This window comes from Ranitomeya imitator, chromosome 2 (assembly GCF_032444005.1).
Source record: "Ranitomeya imitator isolate aRanImi1 chromosome 2, aRanImi1.pri, whole genome shotgun sequence".
NCBI lineage: Eukaryota > Metazoa > Chordata > Amphibia > Anura > Dendrobatidae > Ranitomeya > Ranitomeya imitator.
In genome coordinates, this window is record NC_091283.1 from 703394438 (window position 1) to 703411967 (window position 17530).

General features: G+C 45.9%; 1 protein-coding gene across 1 annotated transcript in view; it reads left to right on the plus strand.

Annotated features, from left to right (window-relative positions):
- The window catches only part of SH2D4B (SH2 domain containing 4B), an 826204-nt gene that overhangs the window by 41905 nt on the left and 766769 nt on the right, over positions 1-17530 (plus strand). The window lies entirely within an intron of this gene.

The following is a 17530-nucleotide window of genomic DNA, read 5'->3' on the forward strand; positions in this document are numbered from 1 at the left end:
CTATATACAGGCTATTTGCGTACTCAGGAGAAATTACGTAACAAATTGTGCCATTCATTTTCTCCTATTATCTTTTTATAAAATTACAAACTTGGAGCCAAACCAAGATTTCAGTGGAAAAATGTTAATTTTTAATTGACTCATTACAATGTTATACACTTCTGTGAATTGCATGAGGGTTGAAAATTCTTACTATACCCCTAGATGAATTCCTAAAGGTCTAATTTTATCAAAGTGTAGGTTTGGGGGGTTTCTGCTATTTTGGCATGTCCGGCCCTCTTGAAATATGACATGGCACCCTCAATCTTTTTCAGCAAAATTGTGCTCCAGAATTCAATTGGCGCTCCTTTCCTTCTGAGCCCTGCTGTGTGCCCAAATGGTAGCTTTCTACCACATATGGCATATTAGGGTAATCACGAAAAATTGCACAACAATTTGTATGGTCCATATTTTTCTGTTATCATTTTGAAAATGAAAAATTTGGGGCTAAAGCAACATTTTTGTGTGAAAAAGTAAAATTTTCATTTTTTCTTCCACATTGCTTTATTCCTGTGGTCCCTAAAAAACTGATTTTGTAAATTTTGTGGGAAAAATGAGAAATTGCAGATTAACTTTTAACTAGTGTTGAGCATTCCGATACCGCAAGTATCGGGTATCGGCCGATATTTGCGGTATCGGAATTCCGATACCGAGTTCCGATATTTTTGTGATATCGGGAATCGGTATTGGGATTAAGATTCATGTGTAAAATAAAGAATAAAAATAAAAAATATTGATATACTTACCCTCGGACGCGCCCTGGTTGTCACCGCTGCAACTGCCATGCTTCCGTTCCTAAGAATGAGCGCGTTAAGGACCTTCGATGACGTCGCGGTTTGTGATTGGTCGCGTGAGCGGTCACATGACCGCTCAGCGACCAATCACAAGCCGCAACGTCATCAAAGGTCCTTAACGTGCTCATTCTTAGAAAGGGAACCATGGCGGTTGCAGCGGTGACAACCAGGGCGCGTCCGAGGGAAAGTATATCAATATTTTCTTATTTTTATTCTTTATTTTGCACATGAATATGGATTCCTCTCCTTCAGACCCTGGGAACCATAGAGGATACCTTCCGATATTTGTGTCCCATTGACTTGTATTGGTATCGGATACCATCCGATACCGATACTTTCAAATATCGGACGGTATCGCTCAACACTACTTTTAACCCTTCTAACTTCCAAACAAAAAAATGTAAAACTTATGCTGGCATTACGATATATTTTTACAAAAAAATGCCAAAAAATGTTGACCTAAATTTAACACTAACATAAACTACAATATGTTATGAAAAAAAATCACTGGGATATGTTGAAGTGTTCCAGACTTACAACCACATATAGTGACACTCTTCAGAATTGTAAAATTTGGCCTGGTCATAAAGTTGAAACAGTCTGGGGGTGCAGGGGTCAAACCCATGCAACTTTTCTGTTTACATAGGACCTGTGATGCTAACAAAGTGGTAAATAGAGCATTTTGCCCAGAGGTCCTACAAAATATATAGTGCCCCCTTTTATCTTTGAAAAATATTAGATGTGATCCATTTGTGTAGCACAAAAAAATTGCTTTAACCCCTTAGCGACCGCCGATACGCCTTTTAACGGCGGCCGCTAAGGGTACTTAAACCACAGCGCCGTTAATTAACGGCGCTGTGGAAAAAGTCAATAGCGCCCCCCAGAGGCCGATTTTCTCCGGGGTCTCGGCTGTCGGGGGTAGCCGAGACCCCAGAGAACATGATTCGGGGGTTTTTTAACCCACCCCGCATTTGCGATCGCCGGTAATTAACCGTTTACCGGCGATCGCAAAAAAAAAACAAAACGCGATCTCTTTTTAATTTCTCTGTCCTCCGATGTGATCGCACATCGGAGGACAGAGAAAAGGGGACCCAGGTGGCCCCCCAATACTCACCTAGCTCCCCCGATGCTCCTCGTGTCTCCCGGTGGGCGCCGCCATCTTCAAAATGGCGGGCGCATGCGCAGTGCGCCCGCCGGCCGGCACCGGGAGAATCTTTGGGGTCTCGGCTGCCGGGGGTAACCGAGACCCCAAAGAGCATGATCGGGGTCGGTTTTACCGACCCCTGTTTTGCGATCGCCGGTAATTAACTGTTTACCGGCGACCGCAAAAAAAAAAAAAGTAAAGTGTAATTCTCTGTCCTCTGATGTGATCGCACATCAGAGGACAGAGAAATAGGGGGATTCGGTGACCCTACAATACTCACCTGTGTCCCTGGATCCTCTTGCTGCTCCTCCTGGCCGCCGGCAGAAGAACATGGCGGACGCATGCGCAGTGCGCCCGCCATCTGTCTCCATCTGCCGGCCGGCAGGAGAACAGCAGTTGGGGCTAAAATTAGGGTTAGGGTTAGGGGTAGGGTTAGGGGTAGGGTTAGGGTTAGGGTTAGGGGTAGGGGTAGGGTTAGGGATAGGGTTAGGGTTAGGTTAGGGTTAGGGGTAGGGTTAGGGGTAGGGTTAGGGTTAGGTTAGGGTTAGGGGTAGGGTTAGGGGTAGGGTTAGGGTTAGGGGTAGTGTTATGGCTGGCAATCAGGCAACACAGCGTGCAGTAATCAGCGCACATACAGAGATCTGGCAATAACCAAAAACAATAGGACGAGCTCTGAGACGTGGAATCTCTGTAGACTGCAGTACCTGATCTATCCTCACACAACTGGAAGCAGCAGTGGATTGCGCCTATCAACTACCTATGCAACTCGGCACTGCCTGAGGAGCTGACTAGCCTGAAGATAGAAATACAAGCCTGACTTACCTCAGAGAAATACCCCAAAGGAATAGGCAGCCCCCACATATAATGACTGTTAGCAAGATGAAAAGACAAACGTAGGAATGAAATAGATTCAGCAAAGTGAGGCCCGATATTCTAGACAGAGCGAGGATAGCAAAGAGAACTATGCAGTCTACAAAAAACCCTAAAACGAAAACCACGCAAAGGGGCAAAAAGACCCACCGTGCCGAACTAACAGCACGGCGGTGCACCCCTTTGCTTCTCAGAGCTTCCAGCAAATAACAAGCTGGACAGAATAAACAGAAAACAAACTAGAAGCACTTATCTAGCAGAGCAGCAGGCCCAAGGAAAGATGCAGTAGCTCAGATCCAACACTGGAACATTGACAAGGAGCAAGGAAGACAGACTCAGGTGGAGCTAAATAGCAAGGCAGCCAACGAGCTCGCCAAAACACCTGAGGGAGGAAGCCCAGAGACTGCAATACCACTTGTGACCACAGAAGTGAACTCAGCCACAGAATTCACAACAGTACCCCCCCCTTGAGGAGGGGTCACCGAACCCTCACCAGAACCCCCAGGCCGACCAGGATGAGCCACATGAAAGGCACGAACAAGATCTGGGGCATGGACATCAGAGGCAAAAACCCAGGAATTATCTTCCTGAGCATAACCCTTCCATTTGACCAGATACTGGAGTTTCCGTCTAGAGACACGAGAATCCAAAATCTTCTCCACAATATACTCCAATTCCCCCTCCACCAAAACAGGGGCAGGAGGCTCCACAGATGGAACCATAGGTGCCACGTATCTCCTCAACAACGACCTATGGAATACATTATGTATGGAAAAGGAGTCTGGGAGGGTCAGACGAAAAGACACCGGATTGAGAATCTCAGAAATCCTATACGGACCAATAAAACGAGGTTTAAATTTAGGAGAGGAAACCTTCATAGGTATATGACGAGAAGATAACCAAACCAGATCCCCAACACGAAGTCGGGGTCCCACACGGCGTCTGCGATTAGCGAAAAGCTGAGCCTTCTCCTGGGACAAGGTCAAATTGTCCACTACCTGAGTCCAGATCTGCTGCAACCTGTCCACCACATAATCCACACCAGGACAGTCCGAAGACTCAACCTGTCCTGAAGAGAAACGAGGATGGAACCCAGAATTGCAGAAAAATGGAGAGACCAAGGTAGCCGAGCTGGCCCGATTATTAAGGGCGAACTCAGCCAACGGCAAAAATGACACCCAATCATCCTGGTCAGCGGAAACAAAACATCTCAGATATGTTTCCAAGGTCTGATTGGTTCGTTCGGTCTGGCCATTAGTCTGAGGATGGAAGGCCGAGGAAAAAGATAGGTCAATGCCCATCCTACCACAAAAGGCTCGCCAGAACCTCGAGACAAACTGGGAACCTCTGTCAGAAACAATATTCTCAGGAATGCCATGTAAACGAACCACATGCTGGAAGAACAAAGGCACCAAATCAGAGGAGGAAGGCAATTTAACCAAGGGCACCAGATGGACCATTTTAGAAAAGCGATCACAGACCACCCAAATGACAGACATCTTTTGAGAAACGGGAAGGTCAGAAATGAAATCCATCGAAATATGTGTCCAAGGCCTCTTCGGGACCGGCAAGGGCAAAAGCAACCCACTGGCACGTGAACAGCAGGGCTTAGCCCTAGCACAAATTCCACAGGACTGCACAAAAGCACGCACATCCCGTGACAGAGATGGCCACCAGAAGGATCTAGCAACCAACTCCCTGGTACCAAAGATTCCTGGATGACCGGCCAGCACCGAACAATGAAGTTCAGAGATAACTTTACTAGTCCACCTATCAGGGACGAACAGTTTCTCGGCCGGACAACGATCAGGTTTATTAGCCTGAAATTTCTGCAACACTCTCCGCAAATCAGGGGAGATGGCAGACACAATGACTCCTTCCTTGAGGATACTCGCCGGCTCAGATAACCCCGGAGAGTCGGGCACAAAACTCCTAGACAGAGCATCCGCCTTCACATTTTTAGAGCCCGGAAGGTATGAAATCACAAAATCAAAACGAGCAAAAAATAACGACCAACGGGCCTGTCTAGGATTCAAGCGCTTGGCAGACTCAAGATAAGTAAGGTTCTTATGATCAGTCAAAACCACCACGCGATGCTTAGCACCCTCAAGCAAATGACGCCACTCCTCGAATGCCCACTTCATGGCCAGCAACTCTCGGTTGCCCACATCATAATTACGCTCAGCAGCAGAAAATTTCCTGGAAAAGAAAGCACATGGTTTGAACACTGAGCAACCAGAACCTCTCTGTGACAAAACCGCCCCTGCACCAATCTCAGAAGCATCAACCTCGACCTGGAACGGAAGAGAAACATCAGGTTGACACAACACAGGGGCACAGCAAAAACGACGCTTCAACTCCTGAAAAGCTTCCACGGCAGCAGAAGACCAATTAACCAAATCAGCTCCCTTCTTGGTCAAATCGGTCAATGGTCTGGCAATGCTAGAAAAATTACAGATGAAGCGACGATAAAAATTAGCAAAGCCCAGGAATTTCTGCAAACTTTTTAGAGATGTCGGCTGAGTCCAATCCTGGATGGCCTGAACCTTAACCGGATCCATCTCGATAGTAGAAGGGGAAAAGATGAACCCCAAAAATGAAACTTTCTGCACACCGAAGAGACACTTTGATCCCTTCACGAACAAGGAATTAGCACGCAGTACCTGGAAAACCATTCTGACTTGCTTCACATGAGACTCCCAATCATCTGAGAAGATCAAAATGTCATCCAAGTAAACAATCAAGAATTTATCCAGATACTCACGGAAAATGTCATGCATAAAAGACTGAAAAACAGATGGAGCATTGGCAAGTCCGAACGGCATCACCAGATACTCAAAATGACCCTCGGGCGTATTAAATGCCGTTTTCCATTCATCTCCCTGCCTGATTCTCACCAGATTATACGCACCACGAAGATCAATCTTAGTAAACCAACTAGCCCCCTTAATCCGAGCAAACAAGTCAGAAATCAATGGCAAGGGATACTGAAACTTAACAGTGATCTTATTAAGAAGGCGGTAATCAATACACGGTCTTAGCGAACCATCCTTCTTGGCTACAAAAAAGAACCCTGCTCCCAATGGTGACGACGATGGGCGAATATGTCCCTTCTCCAGGGACTCCTTCACATAACTGCGCATAGCGGTGTGTTCAGGTACGGACAAATTAAATAAACGACCCTTAGGGAATTTACTACCAGGAATCAAATCGATAGCACAATCACAATTCCTATGCGGAGGAAGGGCATCAGACTTGGACTCTTCAAATACATCCTGAAAGTCCGACAAGAACTCTGGGATGTCAGAAGGAATGGATGACGAAATAGACAAAAATGGAACATCACCATGTACTCCCTGACAACCCCAGCTGGTTACCGACATAGAGTTCCAATCCAATACTGGATTATGGGTTTGTAGCCATGGCAACCCCAACACGACCACATCATGCAAATTATGCAGTACCAAAAAGCGAATAACTTCCTGATGTGCAGGAGCCATGCACATGGTCAGCTGGGCCCAGTACTGAGGCTTATTCTTGGCCAGAGGTGTAGCATCAATTCCTCTCAACGGAATAGGACACCGCAAAGGCTCCAAGAAAAATCCACAACGTTTAGCATAATCCAAATCCATCAGATTCAGGGCAGCGCCTGAATCCACAAACGCCATGACAGAATATGATGACAAAGAGCACATTAAGGTAATGGACAAAAGGAATTTGGACTGTACAGTACCAATAACGGCAGAGCTATCTATCTAGCTATCGCCCTATATCACTTCTCCCCTTTGCCTCAAAACTACTGGAACAACATGTCCATATTGAACTGTCCTCCCATCTATCTTCCTGCTCCTTCTTCGACCGCTTTCAATCAGGCTTCCGGTCACACCACTCCACTGAAACTGCCCTAACTAAGGTCACCAATGACCTATTAACCGCCAAGAGCAAGCGACACTACTCTGTCCTCCTCCTCCTGGACCTGTCCTCTGCCTTTGACACAGTGGACCATTCCCTGCTGCTGCAGACCCTCTCATCCCTTGGCATCACAGAATTGGCCCTATCCTGGATCTCATCATACCTAACTGACCGTACATTCAGCGTCTCCCACTCACATACCACCTCCTCACCTCGCCCCCTATCTGTCGGAGTCCCGCAAGGTTCAGTTCTAGGACCCCTGCTCTTCTCCATCTACACCTTTGGCCTGGGACAGCTCATAGAATCTCACGGCTTTCAGTATCATCTCTATGCTGACGACACACAGATCTACATCTCTGGACCAGATATCACCTCCCTACTAACCAGAATCCCTCAATGTCTGTCTGCTATTTCATCCTTCTTCTCCACTAGATTTCTAAAACTTAACATGGACAAAACAGAATTCATCATCTTTCCCCCATCTCACGCGATCTCCCCAACGAACCTATCCATTACAGTAAACGGCTGCCCACTCTCCCCAGTCCCACAAGCCCGCTGTCTTGGGGTAATCCTTGACACTGATCTCTCCTTTAAACCACATATCCAAACCCTTTCCACTTCCTGCCGCCTCCAACTCAAAAATATTTCACGGATCCGCACATTCCTAAACCAAGAATCTGCAAAAACCCTAGTCCATGCCCTCATCATCTCCCGCCTTGACTACTGTAACCTCCTGCTCTGTGGCCTCCCCTCTAACACTCTTGCACCCCTCCAATCTATTCTAAACTCTGCTGCCCGACTAATCCACCTGTCCCCCCGCTATTCCCCGGCCTCTCCCCTCTGTCAATCCCTGCACTGGCTCCCCATCACCCAGAGACTCCAGTACAAAAGCCTAACCATGACATATAAAGCCATCCACAACCTGTCTCCTCCATACATCTGTGACCTCGTCTCCCGGTACTTTCCTGCACGCAACCTCCGATCCTCACAAGATCTCCTTCTCTACTCCCCTATTATCTCCTCTTCCCACAATCGCATACAAGATTTCTCTCGTGCATCCCCCCTACTCTGGAATGCTCTACCACAACATATCAGACTCTCGCCTACCATCGAAACCTTCAAAAAGAACCTGAAGACCCACCTCTTCCGACAAGCCTACAACCTGCAGTAACCACCGATTGACCAAACCGCTGCACGGCCAGCTCTACCCTCACCTACTGTATCCTCACCCATCCCTTGTAGATTGTGAGCCCTCGCGGGCAGGGTCCTCTCTCCTCCTGTACCAGTTGTGACTTGTATTTTTCAAGATTATTGTACTTGTTTTATTATGTATACCCCTCCTCACATGTAAAGCGCCATGGAATAAATGGCGCTATAATAATAAATAATAATAATAATAATAATAATAGCTATCGAACCGCCTAGTGCGTTTAGGACAATTAGAAATAGCATGAGTAGAATCACCACAATAGAAACACAGTCTGTTCAGACGTCTGTGTTCGTGCCGTTCTACTTTAGTCATAGTCCTGTCGCACTGCATAGGCTCAGGCTTACTCTCAGACAATACCGCCAGATGGTGCACAGATTTACGCTCGCGCAAGCGACGACCGATCTGAATGGCCAAGGACATAGACTCATTCAAACCAGCAGGCATAGGATATCCCACCATTACATCCTTAAGAGCTTCAGAGAGACCCTTTCTGAACAAAGCCGCTAGTGCAGATTCATTCCACAGAGTGAGTACTGACCATTTTCTAAATTTCTGACAATATACTTCTACATCATCCTGACCCTGGCATAAAGCCAGCAAATTTTTCTCAGCTTGATCCACTGAATTAGGCTCATCGTAAAGCAATCCCAGCGCCTGGAAAAATGCATCAACATTACTCAATGCAGAATCTCCTGGTGCAAGAGAAAACGCCAAGTCCTGTGGGTCGCCGCGCAAAAAAGAAATAATAATCAAAACCTGTTGAATAGGATTACCAGAAGAATGAGGTTTCAAGGCCAAAAATAGCTTACAATTATTTCTGAAGCTCAGGAACTTAGTTCTGTCACCAAAAAACAAATCAGGAATCGGAATTCTTGGTTCTAGCATCGATTTCTGATCAATAGTATCTTGAATCTTTTGTACATTTACAACGAGATTATCCATTGAGGAGCACAGAGCCTGAATATCCATGTCCACAGCTGTGTCCTGAAGCACTCTAATGTCTAGGGGAAAAAAAAGACTGAAGACAGAGCTAAGAAAAAAAAATGATGTCAGGATTTCTTTTTTCCCTCTATTGGAAATCATTGGGTGGCTCCTTGTACTGTTATGGCTGGCAATCAGGCAACACAGCGTGCAGTAATCAGCGCACATACAGAGATCTGGCAATAACCAAAAACAATAGGACGAGCTCTGAGACGTGGAATCTCTGTAGACTGCAGTACCTGATCTATCCTCACACAACTGGAAGCAGCAGTGGATTGCGCCTATCAACTACCTATGCAACTCGGCACTGCCTGAGGAGCTGACTAGCCTGAAGATAGAAATACAAGCCTGACTTACCTCAGAGAAATACCCCAAAGGAATAGGCAGCCCCCACATATAATGACTGTTAGCAAGATGAAAAGACAAACGTAGGAATGAAATAGATTCAGCAAAGTGAGGCCCGATATTCTAGACAGAGCGAGGATAGCAAAGAGAACTATGCAGTCTACAAAAAACCCTAAAACGAAAACCACGCAAAGGGGCAAAAAGACCCACCGTGCCGAACTAACAGCACGGCGGTGCACCCCTTTGCTTCTCAGAGCTTCCAGCAAAAGATAATAACAAGCTGGACAGAATAAACAGAAAACAAACTAGAAGCACTTATCTAGCAGAGCAGCAGGCCCAAGGAAAGATGCAGTAGCTCAGATCCAACACTGGAACATTGACAAGGAGCAAGGAAGACAGACTCAGGTGGAGCTAAATAGCAAGGCAGCCAACGAGCTCACCAAAACACCTGAGGGAGGAAGCCCAGAGACTGCAATACCACTTGTGACCACAGAAGTGAACTCAGCCACAGAATTCACAACAGGGTAGGGTTAGGGGTAGGGTTAGGGTTAGGGGTAGGGGTAGGGTTAGGGTTAGGGGTAGGGTTAGGGTTAGGGCTAGGGTTAGGGCTAGGGTTAGGGCTAGGGTTGGGGCTAAATTTAGGGTTAGGGTTGGGGCTAAATTTAGGGTTAGGCTTCTTTCACACTTACGTCGGTACGGGGCCGTCACAATGCGTCAGCCTGACATACCGACGCACGTTGTGAAAATTGTGCACAACGTGGGCAGCAGCTGTAGTTTTTCAACGCATCCGCTGCCCAATCTATGTCCTGGGGAGGAGGGGGCGGAGTTACGGCCACGCATGCGCGGTCAGAAATGGCGGATGCGACGTACAAAAAAACATTTCATTGAACTTTTTTTGTGCCGACGGTCCGCCAAAACACAACTGATCCAGTGCACGACGGACGCGACGTGTGGCCATCCGTCACGATCCGTTGGCAATGCAAGTCTATGGGCAAAAAACGCATCCTGCGGGCACAGTTGCAGGATCCATTTCTTGTCCAAAATGACGGATTGCGACGGAATGCCAAACGACGCAAGTGTGAAAGTAGCCTTAGGGCTAGGGTTAGGGTTGGGGCTAAAGTTAGGGCTAGGGTTGGGGCTAAAGTTAGGGTTAGAGCTGGGATTAGGGTTAGGGTTTGGATTAGGGTTGGTATTAGGGTTAGGGTTGGCATTAGGGTTACGCTTGGGATTAGGGTTAGGTTTGGGATTAGGGTTAAGGTTAGGGTTGTGATTAGGGGTGTATTGGGATTAGGGTTAGGTTTGAGGTTAAGGTTGAGATTAGGATTAGGGGTGTGTTGGATTTAGGGTTTTGATTAGGGTTATGGTTAGGGTTGACATTAGGGTTGTTTTGGGGTAAGAGTTGTGATTATGGTTAGGGTAAGTGATTAGGATTATGGATCAGGTTGGGATTAGGATTAGGGGTGTGTTGGGGTTAGGGTTGGAGCTAGAATTGGGGGGTTTCCACTGTTTAGGTACATCAGGGGGTCTCCAAACACGACAGCCAATATTGCGCTCAAAAAGTCAAATGGTGCTCCCTCCCTTCTGAGCTCTGCCGTGCGCCCAAACAGTGGGTTACCCCCACATATGGGGCATCAGCGTACTCGGGATAAATTGGACAACAACTTCTGGGGTCCAATTTCTCTTGTTACCCTTGTGAAAATAAAAACTTGGGGGCTACAATATCTTTTTTGTGAAAAAAAAAATATTTTTTATTTTCACGACTCTGCATTCTAAACTTCTGTGAAGCACTTGGGCATTCAAAGTTCTCACCACACATCTAGATAAGTTCCTTGGGGGGTCTAATTTCCAAAATGGGGTCACTTGTGGGGGTTACTACAGTTTAGGTACATCAGGGGCTCTGCAATCGCAACATAATGCCCACAGACCATTCTATCAAAGTCTGCATTCCAAAAAGGCGCTCCTTCCCTTCCGAGCTCTGCCGTGCGCCCAAACAGTGGTTTACCCCCACATATGGCGCATCAGCGTACTCGGGATAAATTGGACAACAACTATTGCAGTCCAATTTCTCCTGTTACCCTTGGGGAAAATAAAAACTTGGGGGCTACAATATCTTTTTTGTGGAAAAAAAAATATTTTTTATTTTCACAACTCTGCATTCTAAACTTCTGTGAAGCACTTGGGCATTCAAAGTTCTCACCACACATCTAGATAAGTTCCTTGGGGGGTCTAGTTTCCAAAATGGGGTCACTTGTGGGGGGTTACTACAGTTTAGGTACATCAGGGGCTCTGCAATCGCAACATAAAACCCGCAGACCATTCTATCAAAGTCTGCATTCCAAAAAGGCGCTCCTTCCCTTCCGAGCTCTGCCGTGCGCCCAAACAGTGGTTTACCCCCACATATGGGGTACCAGCATACTCAGGACAAATTGTACAACAACTTTTGGGGTCCAATTTTCCTGTTACCCTTGTTAAAATAAAAACTTGGGGGCTAAAAAATCTTTTTTGTGGAAAAAAAAATATTTTTTATTTTCACGGCTCTGCATTATAAACTTCTGTGAAGCACTTGGGCATTCAAGGTTCTCACCACACATCTAGATAAGCTCCATGGGGGGTCTAGTTTCCAAAATGGGGTCACTTGTGGGGTATTTCTACTGTTTAGGCACATCAGGGGCTCTCCAAACGCGACATGGCGTCCGATCTCAATTCCAGCCAATTCTACATTGAAAAAGTAAAACGGCACTCTTTCTCTTCCAAGCTCTGCAGTGCGCCCAAACAGTGGTTTACCCCCACATGTTGGGTATCGACGTACTCAGGAGAAATTGCACAACAACTTTAGTGGTCTAATTTCTCCTGTTACCCTGGTGAAAATAAAAATTTGTGGGCAAAAAGATCATTTTTGTAGATAAAATGCAATTTTTTTTTTCACGGCTCTACGTTATAAACTTCTGTGAAGCACATGGGGGTTCAAAGTGCTCGCCACACATCTAGATAAGTTCCTTAAGGGGTCTAGTTTCCAAAATGGTGTCACTTGTGGGGGGTTTCCACTGTTTAGGCACATCAGGGGCTCTCCAAACGCGACATGGCGTCCGATCTCAATTCCAGCCAATTCTACATTGAAAAAGTAAAACGGCACTCCTTCTCTTCCAAGCTCTGCGGTGCGCCCTAACAGTGGTTTACCCCCACATATTGGGTATCAGCGTACTCAGGAGAAATTGCACAACAAATATTGTGGTCTAATTTCTCCTGATACCCTTGTGAAAATAAAAATTTGTGGGCAAAAAGATCATTTTTGTAGATAAAATGCAATTTTTTTTTTTCACGGCTCTACCTTATAAACTTATGTGAAGCACATGGGGGTTCAAAGTGCTCACCACACATCTAGATATGTTCCTTAAGGGGTCTAGTTTCCAAAATGGTGTCACTTGTGGGGGGTTTCCACTGTTTAGGCACATCAGAGGCTCTCCAAACGCGACATGGCGTCCAATCTCAATTCCAGCCAATTCTACATTGAAAAAGTAAAACGGCGCTCCTTCACTTCCAAGCTCTGCGGTGTGCCCAAACAGTGGTTTACCCTCACATATGGGGTATCAACGTATTCAGGAGAAATCGTACAACAACTTTTGTGGTCTAATTTCTCCTGTTACCCTTGTAAAAATAAGAATTTGTGGGCGAAAAGATCATTTTTGTGTAAACAAAAGCAATTTTTTATTTTCACGGCTCTACGTTATAAACTTCTGTGAAGCACTTGGGGGTTCAAAGTGTTCACCACACATCTAGATAAGTTCCTTAAGGGGTCTAGTTTCCAAAATGGTGTCACTTGTGGGGGGTTTCCACTGTTTAGGCACATCAGGGGCTCTCCAAACGCGACATGGCGTCCGATCTCAATTCCAGCCAATTCTACATTGAAAAAGTAAAACGGCACTCCTTCTCTTCCAAGCTCTGCGGTGCGCCCTAACAGTGGTTTACCCCCACATATTGGGTATCGGCGTACTCAGGAGAAATTGCACAACAAATATTGTGGTCTAATTTCTCCTGTTACCCTTGTGAAAATAAAAATTTGTGGGCAAAAAGATCATTTTTGTAGATAAAATGCAATTTTTTTTTTCACGGCTCTACCTTATAAACTTATGTGAAGCACATGGGGGTTCAAAGTGCTCACCACACATCTAGATATGTTCCTTAAGGGGTCTAGTTTCCAAAATGGTGTCACTTGTGGGGGGTTTCCACTGTTTAGGCACATCAGAGGCTCTCCAAACGCGACATGGCGTCCAATCTCAATTCCAGCCAATTCTACATTGAAAAAGTAAAACGGCGCTCCTTCACTTCCAAGCTCTGCGGTGTGCCCAAACAGTGGTTTACCCTCACATATGGGGTATCAACGTATTCAGGAGAAATCGTACAACAACTTTTGTGGTCTAATTTCTCCTGTTACCCTTGTAAAAATAAGAATTTGTGGGCGAAAAGATCATTTTTGTGTAAACAAAAGCGATTTTTTATTTTCACGGCTCTACGTTATAAACTTCTGTGAAGCACTTGGGGGTTCAAAGTGTTCACCACACATCTAGATAAGTTCCTTAAGGGGTCTAGTTTCCAAAATGGTGTCACTTGTGGGGGGTTTCCACTGTTTAGGCACATCAGGGGCTCTCCAAACGCGACATGGCGTCCGATCTCAATTCCAGCCAATTCTACATTGAAAAAGTAAAACGGCACTCCTTCACTTCCAAGCTCTGCGGTGTGCCCAAACAGTGGTTTACCCTCACATATGGGGTATCAACGTATTCAGGAGAAATCGTACAACAACTTTTGTGGTCTAATTTCTCCTGTTACCCTTGTAAAAATAAGAATTTGTGGGCGAAAAGATCATTTTTGTGTAAACAAAAGCGATTTTTTATTTTCACGGCTCTACGTTATAAACTTCTGTGAAGCACTTGGGGGTTCAAAGTGTTCACCACACATCTAGATAAGTTCCTTAAGGGGTCTAGTTTCCAAAATGGTGTCACTTGTGGGGAGTTTCCACTGTTTAGGCACATCAGGGGCTCTCTAAACGTGACATGGCGTCCGATCTCAATTCCAGCCAATTCTGCATTGAAAAAGTCAAACGGCGCTCCTTCACTTCTAAGTTCTGCTGTGCCCCCAAAAAGTGGTTTACCCCCACATATGGGGTATTGGCGTATTCAGGAGAAATTGCATAACAAAATTTATGGTTACATTTCTGTTTTTACACTTGTGAAAATAAAAAAAATGGTTCTGAATTAAGATGTTTGCAAAAAAAAGGTAAATGTTCATTTTTTCCTTCCACATTGTTTCAGTTCCTGTGAAGCACGTAAAGGGTTAATAAACTTCTTGAATGTGGTTTTGAGAACCTTGAGGGGTGTAGTTTTTAGAATGGTGTCACACTTCATTATTTTCTATTATATAGACCCCTCAAAATGACTTCAAATGTGATGTGGTCCCTAAAAAAAAATGGTGTTGTAAAAATGAGAAATTGCTGGTCAACTTTTAACCCTTATAACTCCCTAACAAAAAAAATTTTGTTTCCAAAATTGTGCTGATGTAAAGTAGACATGTGGGAAATGTTATTTATTAACTATTTTTTGTGACATATCTCTCTGATTTAAGGGCATAAAAATACAAAGTTTGAAAATTGCAAAATTTAAAAATTTTTCGCCATATTTCCGTTTTTTTCCTAAATAATTGCAAGTAATATCGAAGAAATGTTACCACTAACATGAAGTACAATATGTCATGAAAAAACAATCTCAAAATCAGCGGGATCCGTTGAAGCGTTCCAGAGTTATAACCTCATAAAGTGACAGTGGTCAGAATTGCAAAAATTGGCCTGGTCATTAAGTACCAAATTGGCTCTGTCACTAAGGGGTTAAAGGGAATAGGTGTCAATAGATTTTTTGCTAATTCCATGTGTCACTTACTGGGCTGCTTGCTGTAGTTTTTATTACATTAATAAGCAGGAGGTTTTATCAGTAGGAGATAATCACTAGAGGACTAATTGGCCTGATATCAGGTAATCCAACCACATCCCTTCACTGATTTGCAGAATCAACATAAAAAATAAAAATGCATTCCAGTTAACAGAGTGGGCCCTCATTTTTGTCAACCAGCCTTGCTGAAAAGGGGTCATGGATATTTTGCCCGCCCAGCCAATAAATAGCAGCCCGCAGCCGCCCAGAAAAGGCACATCTATTAGATGTGCCAATTCTGGTGTTTCCCCAGCTCTTCTCACTTGCCATGTAGGGGTGGCAAGTGTCGTTCATATTTGTGGGGTTGATGTCACCTTTGTAGTGTGTGGCAAAATCAAGCCCACATATTAGTAATGGAGAGGTGTCTTAGGGCTAGCGGAACACACCAAATAATAAGACTGATAGTGTACGGTGCGTTCGTAGCCCGGGGTCCACCGTGCAGAGATGGAACCTGCTGCTGAGTAATGACGGACTATATGGCGGTACTCATAAGTATACTCGCGTGGGTTAAACTTCACCCAACGTGAAGGAAGCGATCCTGTTGCGTCACAGGATCGCGGTACCGCACATAGAAGGCGAGCAAGCAGTCAGCGAACTTAACCCAAACTAGGATTGAAGTCCGATTAGACCACTTGCTGACACAACACCGCAACAGGGTGTGTTAGGCAACTCTTATAATTAGAGCACCGAAGTGCGAACTGTGCCGTGCTGGCAGGCACCACTAAGCACACAGACGTGGGTCAGGAAGCGCACTACTGGCGCATGGCGCCGCACTGGCGGTCACAGCAATAGACGCTGATACGTGTGTGACACGTTGAGTGATTTGTCGGGCGCTAGATAGCAGCCATACTCCATACGCGAACAGTCATACAATAGGGTAGGGGTATTTAATGAACGACTTGCACTCACAACAAACACACGTATTCAATTGTACACTAGCGCATGGCCGTGCGGTCATGCGCAGTTTATATAGTTGCAGCACAGGAAGTGGCCACAGAAACTTTGCCCTTCCAAGACCTGCCAATAGGTCCAATGGAATGTGCTGCAGAGCCTGAGCACATGACCCTCGATCTCCAATGGGAGATCTTGCCCTGGGCATGCTCAGTGTGTGCAAACAAGGACTTAGTCCCAGGGAAGTCCGCTCGCCGCTGACCAGCACTGACTTTAATGGCAGGAGTTGAAGAAGCAGCAGTAACTCTCTGTACAGAGTGAGAGCGAGCAAGACACTGGGAGCGACGTCCCCGCTGAGCAGACTCCACCGCGGCCGGAGGAGAATGAGAGACCGCAGCGGAGACGGATCGAGATTCCCCCTGTGCAGCAGAGGAAACTCGACTCCTAACAAGGTGTCCATAAGACACCTCTCCATTACTAATCCTATAGGTATATGACAGAGGCATAGCTAGGGGTTTAACTGGGGGGGTGAAACATCTGAGTGGGCCCCTAACAGGAGGACATAGGACTAGGGTTGAGCGACCTTGACCTTTTTAGAGTCGAGTCGTGTTTCGCGAAACCCGACTATCTTAGAAGTCGAGTCGAGTGGAATCGGCCGATTATCGCGAAAAGTCGGGTATCGCCCGAAACACGAAACCCAATGCAAGTCAATGGGGGAGCATAGTCGGCAGTGAGTGGAGGCCAGGAAAACACCTACACTGCCCATTTTAATGGCAAAAACATCCATTCTTTTTACTGAAGCTTGTCAATCGTAATTTAGCTTATAATAATTGGAAGGCATTTGAAATTGGGGGTCATTTGGCTAAAGTTGTGGGGGGTAGGGCTGGTTCAAGTAATTAGTGGGCCCAGGAAATCTGGAACACGTCACGGCAGTGGAGCAGGGAGAGGAAAGTATTTCAACTTTGCAAGTGCTGTGATCCTGAGCAAGCAGGGGGGGCCCACTCGTTGGCACTGGCACTGGCACAGGGCCCCTCAAAGTACAGCGGTGTGTTTGCATGGCGGGGGCGCCTCCCACCGGCAGCAACACTTTTGCGTACTATGAGAGGCCCTGTGCCAGTGACGTCGCCAACTAGTATTCCTCCCCCCACCTGATGAAGGAACCTGCACTTTCATCTGCACCTTCCTCTTTGTCCCCGTGTAAGGTGGTATGGTATGCGGGAAGAGGAACCTGACTTTCAGCAGGGTCACAATCTTGCTGTGTAGCGTGCACGGGGAATTTAGCATTATGGGTCAATGTACCAGCAGACTCATCTATCACTGGCTGGGCAATGGGCAGGATGAGGAGGAAACACAGATATAGGCCCAA